The sequence below is a fragment of the Sceloporus occidentalis genome, unplaced genomic scaffold, assembly GCF_023333645.1.
Source record: "Sceloporus occidentalis isolate IW3139 unplaced genomic scaffold, rSceOcc1.0.p SCAF_2, whole genome shotgun sequence".
NCBI lineage: Eukaryota > Metazoa > Chordata > Lepidosauria > Squamata > Phrynosomatidae > Sceloporus > Sceloporus occidentalis.
In genome coordinates, this window is record NW_028316982.1 from 171,335,330 (window position 1) to 171,353,548 (window position 18,219).

General features: G+C 41.8%; 1 protein-coding gene across 2 annotated transcripts in view; it reads left to right on the forward strand.

The window, feature by feature from the left end:
- The first annotated feature begins 4,986 nt into the window (after positions 1 to 4,986).
- LOC149319329 (cyclic nucleotide-gated channel cone photoreceptor subunit alpha-like) overlaps positions 4,987 to 18,219 on the forward strand; it is a 39,965-nt gene continuing 26,732 nt past the window's right edge. Inside the window, exon 1 of one of the 2 annotated variants that reach the window (XM_089511483.1) lies at positions 4,987 to 5,382. The gene's annotated coding sequence lies outside the window, so the exon portion shown is untranslated. Of the gene's footprint in view, positions 5,383 to 15,714; positions 15,784 to 18,219 lie in introns of those variants that run through there. The other variant, XM_089511484.1, reaches the window with a different exon arrangement.

The following is an 18,219-nucleotide window of genomic DNA, read 5'->3' on the forward strand; positions in this document are numbered from 1 at the left end:
TGATTTGAACATTTTTTCCTCTTCTGAGAATAACATAATCGTTTCCCTAAAGTGCAACAGTTGTCTTTGATGGACAGCATACAATATTTCCGTGTTGTCATATCACTATATTTACAAAGTGGATGTCTATAACTTGCAAACAAATAAAAAACAACAACAACCCCACCCAGGAATCTTAAATTGTTTGCCAGTGATAAGGACAAGGTGGGTTCCTTTCCTTTAGCCATGTCAAATATATTTTGATAGTCATGTGTTAAAGGAATGCGTATGTGTTGTGCTGAATATCTGTTTGCTCTTTGAATCTGAATTTGTGTTGAAGATGTGAGATACTGTAACTGTCAATTATTTTATATATAGCATTTATAGTGTCTGGGTAAGCATGTATAGGATTGTAATGTAGCTCAGGACAATAATTAAGCATCTATTTCATTTTCAGCAATACAGCACTCATATCTGATGGTAATTTTATTCAATTTTGATTCTGAATTAGATGGAGTTTGCATATAAAGGCATGATTCATCTCTGGAAATCAGAAACTGCGCTTCCTGATCTGTTTTCCACTAGTGCCTGTCATAGGCCCGAGGTCAATTAATTTAGCACAGCATATTTGACTGACATGGTGAAGTACATGGTGAAGGTGGTGAAATGTACCACACGTCAGTCAGCCTGCATACTAGCGCTTTGTTTTTGATTTGCTGCTTCCTCAATAAGTACATAATGAATTGTGGATAGATTTGCCATATTCTGATTCAAAGGGGCTCCAGCCAGATTGGGGCTGCAGCAACCTCACGCCATGGCCCCAGTCCAGCCTTTCCAGGGCGTGAAAAGGAGCTGCAAGAAGCTACTCCTTTTTGCACCCTGGAAAGGGTGTGATAACTGTGGTGGTGTGGCTATACGGTGTTCCTTCAGCACTGTGTCATATGGATGTAGTGCCGGAGGAGCACAGTGATGCTATGCACCATGGGGGCGGAGTCAGGGCATGCATTGTGAGGATGCTACGCTCCGACTCTGTCCCCAGGCCGGCCTTAATGGCTGGTGTGTACAGGGCCTTAGTTAGGACTTATGTAGAATGCATGATAAAACAGAATGGTTGGTGTCAAGTATGATGAACAAGGAAGTAGATGTATGAAAATTTGCACAGTTGTATGCTTTTTTCATATGGTTTTTTTATGTAAAACTTAATAAAATATGAATTAAAAAAAAGAAGTAGGAAGGACAGAAAAGAATTGCTAAGTATTTGGGCTCCTCCTAACTTTAGAAACAATTATGTTCATGAAAGATCTTGAGAAATTCTGCATCAAACTGAGGAACTTTTGAGTACATTCACATTTTCCAAGATCATGTAGCACCTTTGAGGCTAACTGGGAGAAAGAAAATGTGTGCATCAGAGGAAGTAGACTCTAAGAAAGTTTGTGCTACTAACAGCTTTCTCTCAGTCTCAAAGGTGCTACAAGATCCCTTTGCATACTGATATTCCATACTCTTTGAAAAACAGGGTTGTCACTAATGCTCTGATCGCAAGGCACATCTTTAGCAGCAGTGTGGAGTGACATCACTTTTAAATACTTCTGAAAGATCTGGCGAGAAGCTCTGCACACTGCAGAAGAATGAAAATCAAATACATGACACAGATACTGCTGGGACTTGGAATAAAGACTTATGACCTCCTGGCCAGAAATAGCTTACTAGAGTGTCTTTATCTCTGCTGCTTTTCTAGCCTCCTTCACCTCCCACCTGCAGCTGCTCTTTATTTGTGACAGGTAAGTGTGAGAGCCCTGTGGCCAACATGAAATAAGAAGAGGTGACACTGGTGTCGGTAATGAGTTACTATGTAGCCTGGAGTCATCAAAGGATGTGAGTACAACAAAGTCAGCACAAGTATAAAAGAAGCAAGATCGTAATAATAAACTGTTATCCTGGGGAGAAGAATAAATGGTCCCGCAAGGAATGGCAACACTTCCGAAAGATGAGAGTGCAATCCTTGCAAAGAGATTAAGCAGCATGGGCTTAGGGTTTGTTTTAGCAGCATGTTTTTTTCTTCCATTGTGCCTCAGGTTTTCAGTGATACAGAGCTGAGCTGTGTGCTTCATGCAAGGTGAGGCAATACTGAAGGACAATAACAAAGCCACCTCAAAGAAGCAGGAAAGTCCTTTCCCCCTGGCCCTTGAAATGGCAGGCAGCTCCATTACCAGTCACGTGGTAGCTGCAGGGGAAAGGACTGGCCTACCCTGCCATGCTGGATCTCCTGAGTGATAAAATAACAATATTCTTTATAGGGCTAATCTCTGTGGGTGGGAAAGAAGCAAAACTCTCTTTCCGTGAAGAACTGAATACATAAGGACACAAGAACTTTATATCAAGTTAGAGTTAGCTTCCTATTGTCAACTTTGACTAATAACCAGAGTTTTAGCCAGGATATTTTTCTGGTAGTAGGGGGTCTAAATATCCTAAAGGCACCAGATTTCTCTGATTTTGGAAGCTAAGCAGAGTAAGGGTTAGTACTTAGATGGGAGACTGCCAACAAATATCAGGTGCGGCAGGCTATATTTCAGAGGAAGGAACTGGAAATAAACACTTCTGAGCATTCCTTGCCTAAGAAAACCCTATGAAATTCACAGGGTTGCCATAAGCCAACAGGCGACTTGAAGGCACACGAGCGCGTGCGTGCGCGCGCGCGCGCACACACACACACACACATTTTTGTTCCTACCTGGAGAACTCTGCTTTGGTGGTCTGCCATCCAGTTACTAACCAGCCCTGGTTGAGTTTTCCTTCTGTAGTATAAATAGAAATACCCTAAAGAACAAACAGAACAACAAAGAGGCTGCACTGTTCAAACATGAAGTTTTCTTATGAGCTCCAGTAAACAGGAGCCTTGAAAGTGCCACTTGTCCAACTTGATAGCTGGAATTTTGAGGAAAGATAGTTTCCCACTCACTGGTGGCTATGGAGTCTCCCAGTCAGCTGCTGATGCCAAACAGCAAACAGAAACAAATTAAGGGCTGTTTCGTGATTACATTGTAAATGTGTACGCTAAGACAATTTCAAGTAGGCATCTTAAAAATGCCTGTGTATTTTTTAAAAAATATGACTGCCTAAATAACTGACTAAATAAATAGGATGCACTGTTTGCAAACATGGCACTATGCTGGTCTTCTCCAGGAATCATGCTTGGGAACTGTTTCTACTGGAGTACACTGTGAGTGACAAATCTGTATGACATCTCTCCACAATGTGTGAAATGGTCTTTTCTGAATGGCTTGTGGTAAGAGGATGAGTACAGAGCCAGTGTGTTGTAGTGATCTGAGAGTTGGACTATGACCTTGGAGACCAGGTTTCAATTTCCAGCTTGGCCATGAAACCCACTGGGTGACCTTGGACAAGTCACATGCTCTCAGCCTCCTCTGAAGAAACTTGCCATGAAAACCTCATGATAAGTTTGCCTACTGGCTTTCACTTAACTATTATCAAAGCACTAAAATCCTTACCAATTGCAACAAGACCTGGAGGCTTGGGATACTGCACTTTGGAAGCAGTGACAGCTAGGGGGGCTACTCTGAGGTGGGGTTTTGAGCCCTGAAGTGTGTGAGAAGGTGCTGGAGCCAAGGATCTCTGGAGCCTCCTGGGGCCATGCAGGCAGTGGTGCCTCTTGAGAGGACAAGGTGTCCAGATGTCCTCCTTTTCCAGAACGCATCCTACATTTCAACCTTCCATCCAAAAGGAATTCCCAAATGCCCTCCATTTGTGGCATGACTAAGAAGCATTAATTTCTATTTATATGAGGTTTTTTTAGCTTTTAGTTTGTAATGTCCTATATTTTGCTGGAATCCTAGAATCATATAATCATAGAGATGGAAGAGATCCCAAGGGCCATTCAGTCCAACCCCAGTCTGCCATGCAGGAACTCACAATCAAAGCAACCCCAACAGGTGGCCACCCAGCCTCTGTTTAAAAATCTCCAAAGAAGGAGACTGTCACCCTCCGAGGGAGTGTGTTCCACTGTTGAACAGCTGTTACTGTCAGGAAGTTCCTCCTAAGGGTGAGGTGGAATCTCTTTTCCTGTAGTTTGAATCCATTGCTCTCTGGAGCAGCAGAAAACAAGCTTGTTCCATCCTCAATATGACACCCCTTCACATAATTATACAGGATTATCATATCACCTCTTAACCTTCACTTAGAATCATAGATTCATAGAGTTGGAAGAGACCCCAAGGGCCATCCAGTCCAACACCTGCCATGCAGGAACTCACAATACAAACACTCTTGATAGATAGCCACCCAGCCTCTGTTTTAAACCTCCCCACCACATTCTGAGGCACAGGGCTCTACTTGAACAGCTCTGACTGTCAGGAAGTTCCTCCTCATACTGAAGTGGAATATCCTTTTCTGTAGCTTAAGCCCCTTGCTCCTTGTCTGTGGCCCAAACACAAATCCTCCAGTTTGAGATCACATTCACCACCCTGGCTCCAAGCTAGGGGAATACTGGGGACTGGAGTTTGATGGGGACAAATGAGCCTTCTCCGCCAGGTGCCAGAACAAAGTACCAAAATCCCAGCATTAAAGCGGTCTCAACCCTGGATCCTTCCTGCTGGGTGCTTTGGATCCCTAGTCAGCAGAAAACAAGCTGGCTCCATTCTCAACAGGGCACCCCTTCTCAGGGCTATCATGTGCCACCTCTTCCTCCTCTCTCCCCAAAGGCTAAACATGCCCAGCTTCCTGATAGGGCACCTCCCAGTTGGCAGTGCCTTGTTCTCCTTTGTAGTGAGGACATGTGGCCACCCTGGGCAAGGAGGGAGATTAACAGAGGAGAGGCGGGAGAGGCTCCCAGTCAAAGGAGGAGAAGGAGAGAAGAGAGGAGAGCCTGGGAAGCTGAGGGAGGGAGAGTCCTGCTTGCTGCCTCTGCCTCCTTTCCATGCCCTCTCTGGGACTATTGGCGCTGCCTGGAGCTGTCCATTGGCATCGGGGCTGAAGCTGTCCACTGTCTTTGGTGCTGCACTTGGAGCTGTCCACGGTCTTTAGAGCTGAACTTGAAGCTGTCCATTGTCTTTGGAGCTGTCCTCTGCCTTTGGTGCTGAAGCGAGGGCTGCTCTCGCACAAGCCGCCTCCTCCGGGGACCAGAGCAAGCCAGCCAGCCCCCCAAGCTCTCCAGGAACCCCCCAGGGACTTGTAGTTTCCTCAAGGGGCAACCCAGAGGGAGAAGGGGACTGGGAGTTCAGTCTCCAAGCGGGGTTTGGGGAGGATGGACCGGGACGGAGGCGAGTGAAGGATTATCCCAGTCGGTGGCTTCTCTTCTTTGGTGCCTGTCTTCTTCTCCGTCCGCTGTTCCAGCCCGAGGCCATGGTAAGGCTCTCCTCGCAGTCTGCGCAGCCCCAGCAAGAGCAGGTAGGCAACTTGCCCAGGGGTGGTTTGTGGTGTTTGTTTGTTTATTTGTTGTTGGGTGTCTTCAAGTCATTTCTGACTTATGGAGAAACACCCCCCCCCCTCCACCTCTGGCTGAGTGTTCTTGGCAAGTTTCTTCAGAGGGGGTTTGCCCTGCCCATTCTCTGAGAGAGTGTGACTTGCTCAAGGTGGATTTCTATGGCTGATCTGGGATTCGAACCCTGGTCTCTCAGAATCCTAGTCCAGTGCTTAATCCACTACCCGCACCCTGGCTAAAGCGGGAAGGGGTTCCTCCAAGTAAAAGGAGACTAGAGCTTTCCTGGGCTGAGCCCCTTCTCTGGCCTCGAAGATCAGAATAGCAAAGGACGGAGGTAGGTCTGGCTCAGGACTGGATATTGTAAGGTGAACCTAGGGGATGCCCCTGAAATCAGTTTTCAGTGCTAGAAATCCCACTCACTACCTCTTTCAGTAATGGAAAATAATGTCTTTCAGCATATGCAAAGTGCTTTTATTTCCCTACTCATTTTATTATAGCCAGTCCCCAAACTTGTAGGAATAGTGGAAATGTTCGTGTAAAATTTAATTCCCCGGGCTTGGGCTTTCTTCTGTGTGCCTTCAAGTCAAGGGCTAACATGCATTTCATGGAGTTTTCTGAGGGAAGGAATACTCAGAGGTGGTTTTGCCACTTCATTCCTCTGAAAGATAGCCTCCAGCACATGGCATTTTGTTGGCGGCCTCCCATCCACCTATTAACCAGGGCCAACCCTGCTTAGCTTCCAAGCTCAGACAGGAACTAGTGCCTTCAGTGTGTTCAGGTATGCCCTTTCTTTCTTTCTTTCTTTCTTTCTTTCTTTCTTTCTTTCTTTCTTTCCTTTTAGAAAGCAGAGTCTCCCAAACAGTGGAGAACCCTGCTCACAGCTGAGGAAAGTGTCTAAGCTCATTGCTTTGGTGTGTCCAGAAATGTGCCCAGAGCAAGCCAATTGCTTGACATTTTGATCCCTGCAAAGACCTTAACAGGATAGCAAAAGCCTAGAGCTGCTTTGCCTTTTAGCCGGTTTTACTCTGAGTCGCTCTCTCTGTAATCTTAATACGGCAGGCACTGGGCCTGGCATGCAGAGCCTGGAGCTTTCTGGGCTGCCTCCTCTTCTCTCTGGGGAGAGGAACCTCTGCCTTCTGTCCCTGCTTAGCCATGATGGGCTGACTTGCTTTTGGCCCCACCTGGAGCCAGAAATTAGCTTGGATGCCTGGTTCAGACTGCAGATTTCCTTAATGACTGTACAGCATATTACTGAATCCAACTCCTTCTCTGAGGTTGCTTCTCAAGTGACTTTTGGGTGACACCATTCCCCCTCTTGTTACGGAGAAAGTTTCAATACTGGTGTACAACTCTCTGGAAACAGACCCATGGATTCATGGTCTATTCTGAACTTCCTTGGATGCATACCAATACTCAGAGGTGGTTTGCCATTCCTTTCAAATATAGCCTACAGCCTATAGTAGATTTTTTTTTTAAAAAAATACAAAAGTTGCAATTTCCCTAGAGGCACAACTGATTCACAAGAATGGGCAGAATGGCATGAAAGGAAGCAGTTTTGTTCCGTGACCCACCATTCTGATTTCTCCCAAACACGGGTTCCTTTTGCCCATTTTCATAGAATCATAGAATCTTAGAATCATAGAGTTGGATGAGACAAGGGCTTCCAGTCCAAGCCCATCCTGCCATGCAGGAACTCTCAACCAAAGCATCCCTGTCAGATGGCCATCCAGCCTCAGTTTAAAGACTTCCAAGGAAGGAGACTCCACGACTCTCCGAAGGAGCATATTCCACTGTCAATCAGCTCTTACTGTCAGAAAATTCCTCCTAATATTTAAGTGGAATGGGCCCTGTTCTCTGGAGCAGAAGAAAACAAGCTTGCTCCAACTTCAATTTGACACCCCTTCAAATACTTAATCAGGGTTATCATACCACCTCTTAACTGTCTCTTCTTCAGGCCAAACATACCCTGCTCTTTAAGTGTATCCTCATAGGGCATGGTTTCCAGACCCTTCACCATTTTGGTTGCCCTTCTCTGGACATGCTCCAGTTTCTCAACATCCTTTTTGAATTGTGGTGCCCAGACCTGGACATAGCATTCTAGGTGAGGCCTGACCAAGGCACAATAGAATGGCACTATTACTTTCGTTGATCTAGACACTATACTTTTATTCATGCAGCCTAGAATCACATTGGCCTTTTTAGCAGCCACATCATACTGTTGACTCATGTTCAATTTGTGGTCTACTAGGACTGCTAGATCCCTTTCACATGTAGTTTCATTAAACTAGATGTCCCCCATTCCATATCTGTGCATTTCTTTTTTATTTTATTTTTGCCCTAAGTGCATTACCCTTCATTTCTCTGTGTTGAAATTCATTTTGTTAGCTTTGGCCCAGCTTTCTAATCTATTAAGGTCATTCTGAAGTTTGATCCTGTCCTCAGAGGTATTAGCTACTCCTCCTAATTTGGTGTCATCTGCAAATTTGATGAGCATGCCCCCTATTTTTTAATATAAGTCACTGATAAAGATGTTGAATAGCACTGGGCCCAGGACCCCACTGGCCAATTCTCTCCAGGATGAAAAGGAGCCATTGTTGAGCATCCTTTGGGTTCGGCCGGTCAACCAATTACAAATCCATGTAACAGTTACCTTGTCTGGCCCATATTTTACAAGCTTGTTTGCAAGAATGTCATGGGGGACCTTGTCAAAGGTCTTACTGAAATCAAGATATACTATGTCTACAGCATTCCCTTCATCTAACAAGCTGGTAATTTTATCAAAAAAAAGAGATCAGATTAGTTTGATATGACTTGTTTTTCAAAAACCTGTATTCACTTTTTGTGATTATGGCATTGCCTTCTAAATGCTCACAAACTCTCTGTTTAATGATCTGCTCTGGAATCTTTCCTGGTATTGATGTCAGACTAACTGGACAATAATTGTTGGGATTCTCCTCCCCGCCCCCCTTTTTTTTTTGAAGATGGGGACAACGTTTGCCCTCCTCCAGTTTGCTGGGACTTCTTCTGTTCTCCAGCAGTTCTCAAACATTATTGTAAATGGCTCTGAGATAACATTTGTCAGTTCTTTTAATACTCTTAGATGTAATTCATCAGGTCCTGGAAACTTATATTCATTTAGATTAACCAGGTATTCCTGTACTATCTCTTTACTTATTCTGTGCTGCATTTCCCCTATTGTGTCCTCTGCTCCATTTTCCTGAGGTTGAGCACCCTTTTCCTTTTCTGAGAAGACAGAGGCAAAAAAGGTGTTGAGTAGTTCTGTCTTTTCCCTGTCCTCTGTTAGCATTTTGCCATCTTCTCCACAAAGCGGCCCTACCGTTTCCTTCTTCTTCCTTTTGCTATGGACATACCCCCCAAAACCCTTTTTATTGTTAACCTCTTTAGTAAGTCTGAGTTCATTCTGCCCTTTTGCTTTTCTGACTTTACCTCTACACCTGCTAGCTATTTGTTTGAATTCCATTTTTAGTGATTTCTACCTTTTCCCCATTTCTTATACATGTTCTGTTTAAAACTTAACTCAATTGAATGTTCTTTAGTCACCTATCCTGGTTTCTTGAGACATCTCCCATTTTTCCTCCTTGTTGGAACTGTTTGAAATTGTGCCTTCAGTATCTCCCTTTTGAGAAACTCCCACCCATCCTGATATGCCTTCCCTTTTAGTATTACTGACCATGGGATCACCCCCAGTATTTCCCTAAGTTTACTGAAATCAGCTTTTCTAAAGTCTAGAATGCATGTCTGACTATGTCTGGCTTCTCCTTTCCACTGTATAACAAACTCCAGGAGGACATGATTTTCCTTATATCTTAAAGGCACATTTTTTTAAGAAGCTGACAGGAAAGGAATGACACAGTAGCTTTTTGGAAATAGGATGTTAATTTAAGATTTACACCCAGTATTGAGATGCATGATTTTAAATAACTAATTTAAAAAGTGCATTATTCTTGTGTAAGGAATGGAGCAAGGTCATATTATGAAGATGAATGGTTAGAGGTATGTAGGCAGAGGCTGGCCTCTTTCCCCAATGATTTACATTTAGTTTTGCGCAACATAACAAAGAAGGTGCAGTTCTAGGATGTAAATGAAGGGTAGGCAAACCCTTGGCCCTGCTTCGCACAGTCCAAGCAATGTGCAAGGCTTCCTGTGCATCTCACCCATGTAGCTAAACAGGCTCAAGGGTATTTGAGCTGGTGGAGAGAAGGCCTGAGAGAACCTTCCTCTATTTGCCTTTGCCATGCACATCTTAGCAAGATGGCAGCAGAAGAGTCCAAATCTCTTGTGAGTTGTAGTCCAAAAAGTAAAGGAAAACTTCTTTATTACAGCTGTCAGTAGTGGTCATCACCCCACAGTTATTTTCTCCATATCTCCCAGCTGCACTATTTTCCCTCTTCTTGGTCAATTTGCTGAATTGGAAATAAAGGTGAAGGAGAATCTGGCTTCCACCTCTCCACATAGTAGTTCTCCACTGTATCTGTTGCTGACACCACCAGGCTCTGGTTCACAGCCTTTTCAGCCACCACCCAGACTAAGGGTGCTACAAGCCAAGCACTGGACTAGCAGCTAGAAGACAGAGTTCTATTTTCAAATGAGTAGTAGCAGGGGAGCTTTACCAACTCCCACCTCTCTCAGTGTTAATCCAGAGCTTTGGTGGGGTTGATGCAATGGTTGTTCCCACTCTGCTTCCACCATAGGTAGAACTCCAGAGGAGAGACAAAAATTATATCAGTGGCTGGGTTCTTTGAGGACATTGTTCAGCATCGGTGGAATTAGTGACAGTGAATTTTCACATTGTACCATGAAGAATTTTAGAAGAAAGTTGTGAGAAACTTCAAATATTTTTGGATTCTCATCAGCTTCAGCCAGTATGGCCAATGGTCAGGGATGCTGGGAGCCAGAGTCCCAAAACAACTAAAGAGGGCAATGGTTTCCTATTGGTATTTTAGAATGTACAGCTAAGATTTAAAAGACAGTATCTGATGGACTGACAAGCAAATAGCAAGAGTGGTCTCCCTCCTTTTCTGTTTATCCATTGACAGGCCACAAAAATGTATTGGAATAGATTTCTCTAATGTGCCCAAGAATTGTTCTCATTGTGCCCAAATTATTTCTTTGTAGCACCATCTGTTTGACCAGAGAAAATAAGTAGCAGTTAAAGAACAAACACCTACAATATATTTTCTCAACCAAGGTTCCTTTGAATCCTAAGGTTCCTCAGGCGGAGAAAAATAAACATTTTTGGAGCCATTGATATACTTTTTATACAGGAGTTCCCTGAGAACTTTATTTTTCATGCAGGGATTCCTGAATAAAAAAGGCAGAGAAAGGCTAATGGTCAGTAATAGTCCTATCAAATCTTCTATTCTTTGATCACCTATTATCTGTGTTCACGATCCTAATATCTTTCATTTTTTAATACTGTAATATATTTATTAAAGTAGAAAATTAAAATTAAAATTAAAGAACAAAATTTCAACATCAAAGAACATCCAAATATAAAGGAAATAACTGCCTTATTCTACCCCTCTATCTATGTTTAAGGTATAAAACTAACAAACAAAACTAAACGTTGACTTCCCACCCTCTAAGTCCAAGTTATATGACACTTCTCTGTTCTACTGAATAATATGTTTCTTGACTAATGGCAAACGAAGGATATTTAGTCTTCAGAAACTTAAATTATGATCTTTCCTTCCTTGCGTTTCATAAATATGTTTCACTGACACTACTCTGATGATGTCTGAAAATCTTGTTCAGTCTGATGCTGAGAGAAATATTCTAACTGTACCTATGATGATGTTACTTTATGTATCAGCATTACTAATACTTCAAGGCTCAGGGACATTCACATGAATGTTGTGTTCATTTCCATTTCAGTCTAGGTCAGTAATTCCCACCCTTGTGCCTCCAGAAGTTGTTGGACTCACAGTCTCTGAGTCTGGCAATTCTAGGTGAGGCTTTTGGGAGCTGAAGTCCAAAAATATTTGAGAACTCAAGCTTGGGACCCATCGGTCTAGGTTTAGATTCTCAGCCATTGCCTGAACAGATTGTGACAGGAGCATATTGTGTTTGAATTTGCCACTTGTCAGCCAACTGAAGGAAGTTTCTCATAATGTGCAAAATAGTGTTTTGTGTTCATGACAAATGTGGTGGCATGACTGGTACACCATGTGAACATTTAGTTTTTAGACTAAAAATGAATGAATCACTGAACTGATTTTAAATAGCTGCCCAGGCTTAGAACACAAATCGTAATGTTATATTATCGGAACTAGACCACTCTACCATGCTGGCTCTCTTGCCCACCACATACTCAAAATTAAAACTAAGTGATGATGACCCTAAGGTGAACCTGTCACAGAGATTTCTTGGCAAGATTTGTTCAGAGGAGGTTTATCCTTGCCTTCCTCTGAGGTTGAGAGAGTGGGACTTGCCCAAGGTCAGGCAGTGGGTTTCCTTTTCCTATGACTCTGGAGAACACTGGCTGACCTTGGGCAAGTCCCACTCTCTCAGCCTCAGAGGAAGGCAAGGGTAAACCTCCTTTGAACAAATCTTGCCAAGAAATCTCTGTGACAGGTTCTCCTTAGGGTCATCATAAGTAAGAAATTACTTGAAGGCACACTACAGCAGCAGCAGCAGCAGCAATAATACAATAGACAATTATGAGTATTCAATTGATTGGATTCAGAATTTAATATGTAAAACTATGCAGTGAATCTTCCCCCCTCCAAGCCCCCAGAGTCACCTGAAAATGCTGGGAGCCTTGCTCAATGGGAAAACTATGATCCAGCATGAGAGACCATACAAATTGGGCATTGGCAACCACTGTGGAGCCCTTGTGTCTATGGGAGGCAAATCCCAAATTCAAGCCAAGAAAAGGCACTATATATATATTCAAATTGCTCTGTTTTAAGCTCCCAAGCCAGCCCTTCCATTGGGTAAAATGAAGCAGCTGATTTAGGACATCACAAAAAAAAAAAAAAAAAAAAAAAAAAAAGGAACAAAATGTTAGTTATTTAGTTTGTGATTCTATTTTAGCAGTTCTTGTGGAATTTTCTTTCTTGGGGCCTAAATATTCTGTCCAGCTTTGGTACTGTGTAAACTGACATGGGAGCATGGCTGAAGGCACCATCTGATGATGTGTCTCAGGCAGTAAAATGCTTGAAGCCAGTCCTGATTACTCCATAAAGACACGAGAGAGCCCTGGAATTAAAATCAGATTCCTGTGCTAATCCTAGATCAGATTAAGCCACCCATGCTTCAGACACTCAGTTTAGAATGCTTGTAACCAGGTTTTTTTCCTTGCATTCAGACTTGAAAATGAGTGGCAGATTTACACCCTGAAAGTCAAGAACACTGGGGACTGTGGGACTTTTGCTGTGGAACCCATACCTTCTCTCTCTCCCTTCTCTCTCAGTTTCTGTCATCCCTCTCTCTCCCCTCACTCTTTACTCTTTGCAAGGATACACTGTTGAAGAAGGCTGAACTTGCTCAGGGCTATTTATCCTGTTGTAAAAATGTCTTGTAAAAATTTATCTTGTAAAAACGCAAGCTTTGCAGAATAAAGATATATTAATTTTTTTAAAAAAGAAATTGATTGCATAAGATCAGACCATACATTCACTACCCATACATTCTACAGTATGTAAAGGTGCATTAAAAACAAAAGCCCTATTAGGTCCTGTTTAAAACAGAGGCTGCCAGACAGGGTTGTCAATGATTACATTGAGATTTTAGCATGTTAGCAAACATGCCTTAACTAATGGGAGCCCTTTAATTCCCATATTTACATGTACTGCAAAGAGAGGAAGAGAAATACTCTTCGGAATTTTTCTTTCTTCTTCACAAACCAATGGGAAAATGCTTTCCTATACTGTACTGGATTTTTCTGTGTGATCAATCAGGTGTAGTATCAATAGCAACCTGGGAGTAAACACATTGCAGAACAGGGGAGCTCATTAGTTCCAGAAATTGTCCACCGCCAGTTACATCTGCTGTGCCTGAAAAGCAATTTTTAAAACAACAACAACAACAACACAAAAACCATTTTTGCTTCTACCAATAGTTGTTCTTCTTGACTAACTGCAAGTCATACAATCTTGAGAGAAACAAAATAAAAGGGGAAAGGAAAATTGGGAAAGTGTGTTGTGCAGGACTACAATTAAAGGAAACCTAACTACATGAATGTGCAAATGAAAATACACACATTAAATAAATAAAAATATTTTTATTTCTATACTACACTGAGTGGGTGTATGTGTGAAGGTGTGTGTGAAGGGCTAAATGTTTGAGTACCACTAGCCTAAGTCATAGGCAAAAATTTCAAAGTGTTGGTTAGATTTTCAGAAGGTTATGTTGAAACAAGAGCTGAAATGGCAGTCAGATTGTCTGTCCAAAGCTATGTAGAGAGTGAACTTTGGCCTTTCCAGTACTGCACCAAGGAGATGCTCTTGGTAATTATATGTGACAAACCACACCATGAAAAAATTCCATAACATGTCTACATTATTATATCTAAACTATGTTTCTCAATTTTATTATTATTTATGTATATGACACCTTTTTACCAGATAAGATCCAGGGTGGCTCACATATGAGAGGAAAGTGACCCAGAGGGATACAGACAGAGGGTAACCCCATTGTGTAGGTTTGTGTATTGATATGGCTAAAAAATGAATCAAATTGGACCATTTTGGACTAGTATGGCCAAGTCAGGAGCATCCCAGCCCCTGAGATTTCAGGGCCAAACCCTGAGACCTAGGGATGGTCCTTAGGGATATTTGAGAGGGGAAGGTAGGAAGGAAGTGCAGGCTTGGCATACTCCTGCGTTTACAGCAGCCATTGTGCAGCAGTCTACAGTAGGGCCATTAATATGTAATATATATAGATGGGTCCAAGACCAAATCAAGTCTGAACTCCCACTAGAAACCAAAATGACTAAACTAAGATTGTCATACTTTGGACATATCAGAAAAAGGGATATTGCTCTGTAAAGAGGAAGACAGTAGGAAAAGAGGAAAAATGAATTACAGATGAATTGATTCAATGAAAGAAGCCATGGCTCAGTCTGCAAGATCTGAGCAGGTCTGCTGATGATGAGGTGCTCTTGGAAGGCTTTCATTTATGAGGTTTCCATATGACAAAAAGCTGATTTGATGGAAAACAGGAATAATTACCAACAGCAATCAATCTCGTGCATGTATGTATGTGTATGCATGCAAACATGCACCCACCCACACCCACAAGGTTTTCAAGGCAGTGCTCTCACTCTGAGATTCTTTGCTCTCCCCCTAAGAACTGGAGAAAAGGGAAGAGGCTCTGAAACTCTGGGCCAGGCTTTGCAATCACGAACCATATTTTGTGAAGATCTGGACTGGATCTGAAGCAGGTTCTGATCAAGTCTAAATTGTTTCAGGCCATTCCAACTGTTCTTGAAAAGTCATGTTACTGCTATTTCATCCAAAAGGAAAGAGAGAGAGAGAGAGAGAATAAGTTCAGCAGAGGGAAAATTTTTCATCAGCAAAAATAGCTTTGGAGAAGAGTCTTAAGCTGGCAAGTCTGTTTGTGAAGTACATGTGTGCAATGGATTCCCATGTGTGGTAGTTAATTAATCCCACCCTATGTGTGTGTCTGTGCCTTCAAGTCTCCTGTTGACTTATGGCAACTGCATCAATTTCATCAGGTTTTCTTAGGCAGGGAATACTCAGAGGTAGTTTTGCCAGTTCCTTCCTCTGAAGTGTAGCCCACAGCACCTCCCATCTCCCATCCAAGTACTAACCAGAATGAACCCTGCTTTGCTTCCAAGATCAGACAAGATCTGTTACCTTTATGGTATTTAGACTACCCTGACAGAAAAGAAATGCAAGGTGAAAAATCAACATTCAAAAGTGTGAAAACAGATGTCATCTGAAGCAATTTAAGGCACACATTCCCCCTGACAGATTGTAATCAGATGTAGCTTACTGAATAGCCAATTTATTAATTAATCATAAGAGGCAGAGGCCACTTTAAACTACTATTGCAATAAAGCATTAGATGAGATGAAGTTCCCAGGAACAAAAAGTTAGGTTCAGGTCTGGCCATTGGGTCCTGGAATGTCTAAAGTGACAATATGGGACCTAGGGATGTACACAAAACAGCACTTGATCATTGAGCTATGGTCATTTCTCAGTATTCTCTTAATGACTTTAAGCAAGTCAGTCTGCAGACCAGGTAAACTTTTCTTATTTACAGGACTCATTTTCATCACTTTTCCAGTTATAGATATTCTGGAAAGATCAGATGGTTCCACTTTATGGCAGCACAGAACATGACTTTCACAAAACGGGAAGAAACCTGAAAAAACAGAGGTGAATCAATGCATCTCCATTACCATGTTTAGGCTGGCCTTTTAAAGTAGCCTTTATGGTGTGGCCATAGTGCTCAAGCCAGCTGTATGCCAGATACACCATGCAGAGATTATTATGCTTCCTCTAAAACCAATTTAAAATAAAGACCTGTAACTTTGCATAGAACTGTCCTTCAGTTTAAAGAACCATTATAAATTCTAATATATGTTCTGCAGTGGAATATTATAATGCTTCTCCTAATACAGTACATGCTTTTGCTAAGTCCCACCAAGTTTGAAATAACTTTCTGTAAGGTAAATTCGTATAGGAACATAGCCTGAATCCCTTTTGTCTATTCTTCAAATATTCAACTACAGTTTTATTAATTGTTTGAAAAACACCCAAACTGAACTAAAAACTTCCAAAGTGGCTATTTGGCATCATGCATATCCATAACTCTTCAGCTTGCAAAAAACCCTCCGAAATCAACCAAATACAGACAGTGAAACCCAGAAGGCTTCTAATCATTTCTGATTTCTAGTTTTGACTTTCTTCACCTAAAAATATGGTAGTGTGAATGAAAATTGCCCCCCACTTGCAATCCTGGACAAGATGATTTAAAAAAGTCTTCCCAATGCCATGATTATAAAACAGCACGTATTTTGTAAAAAAGGCTTTACTATTGTGTGAGTAGTGAAAGCAGTCTCTGAATAGCAGACTTAATAAGAGTCAGGAATAATTTGAATTGAGGCAGCTTTTGGCTTGTGGTCCTTTAATCTGAAGTCAAGGAGTTTAGCCTTCTAAAAGGTTGGAGAAGGATCTGTCTGCATAACAATGCCAACCTTCAAAAGCCGCCTGGTTGGTTATGAGTATAGTGAGAAACATAAAAGGAAACCAAATTTGTTCAGGTTGGGAAGCACATGGGTCGCACCTGCAGGAAATAGACTGAAGTCTACAAAACTCATGCTGCCAACGTCTTTCTTTCAGTTAGTCTCAAAGGTGCTACAAGATCTCTCTACATACTGATTCACAAAAAGAGTTATACAAGTGAAAACAATTGCACTTTCTATCTGTTCCATGACAAAAAGAGTGACCAGAAAAGAAAATAAATGAAAAAATATAGACTTATCAAAATTGATCCCTGAAACCATTATATTCTAAATAGGATGGTGCTGACTAATAAGACAATAGCAGCCATGTTCTCATAAACAATTCTCATCTTCTGACACAAGTCTCAACCCTGGGCTGTTAAATCTCTACACTAAGTATGCTTTGCCATTTGACCCTTGCTTAATCATCCTTGTTACAGCATCACCTTTTCCTAATACTTGGACTGAAACTCTTGACTTTTACATCTGGGGCATGCTAGTTATGATCCAAGGATCTCTAAGACCTTCTATATTCAACTTTGATTCTCCAGTAGGTGATTTCTTTCGCCTTTCTGTGCTCTATCCAAACATCCCCACCAATGTCACCACAGAGGAAATTTCCTTTGTCTTTCCCAGACTGTCACAACAATATGGTTGCAAATGGTGTGCAAATATGTATTTCTTATTCCAACAATGGCTTTCACAAAACTAGTTCAGGTTTATTATATACCCTCTAACTGTCCCAATTTGACAGGGATGGTTCTGTTTCATCTTCTGTCTTCTCACATTTTCAGCAATGTTCCAGTTTCTCTCTCCTCCTCTCACTTTCTCCCTTCATCTTTGGCTTATTTCAAATGCTGTAAACCAAATTCAAAGTACAAAATTAGCTGGCATTCAATCAATTTTTGTTGGATTTGCACCTCTGTTGTGAGGGTAGGCTTGGGGTATTCATGGATCCAGCTGAGATCTAATTAAATAAATATTAGTATGTAGAGAGATCTTGTAGCACCTTTGAGACTAACTGAAAGAAAGAAATTGGCAGCATGAACTTTCATAGACTTCAGTCTACTTCCTCAGATGCATTTTATTTGTACTGATTCTACAGACTAACACAGTTATGTCTTTAAATAAAAATCAGTACCTTTTAAACATCAAACTGATATCTTTTATGCTGTTTTTCACCTACTGTTTTTAATTGCTCCTGATTGTTATTTTGAATTATATTTGATGTACTTGTACATTTAGTGCCCTGGTAAGTTTCACGTGAAGAACAGGAGAACAATCTTTTAAACATAGAATACAGGGTAGTCTCTGTGCCTCTGAAAGATCTCAAAAATCCCATTGACTGCTGGCAAAAGACCAACCAACCCAAATATTCAGTATGAATATTCAGTAGTGTGTTTGCTTCCCTTGCATGCACTATAGCATCACTTACCATTCTGGAGATGGTAATGAAACTCAGTGTTGAAACTGATTTCATTTGGAAGCGGAAAGGATCTATCTATCGCTCTGTCTCAGAGCTTGGAGAATGTACTTTTTTGGACCACAGCTCCCATGGACAACATGGGACCGCTGGGGATTCTGAGAC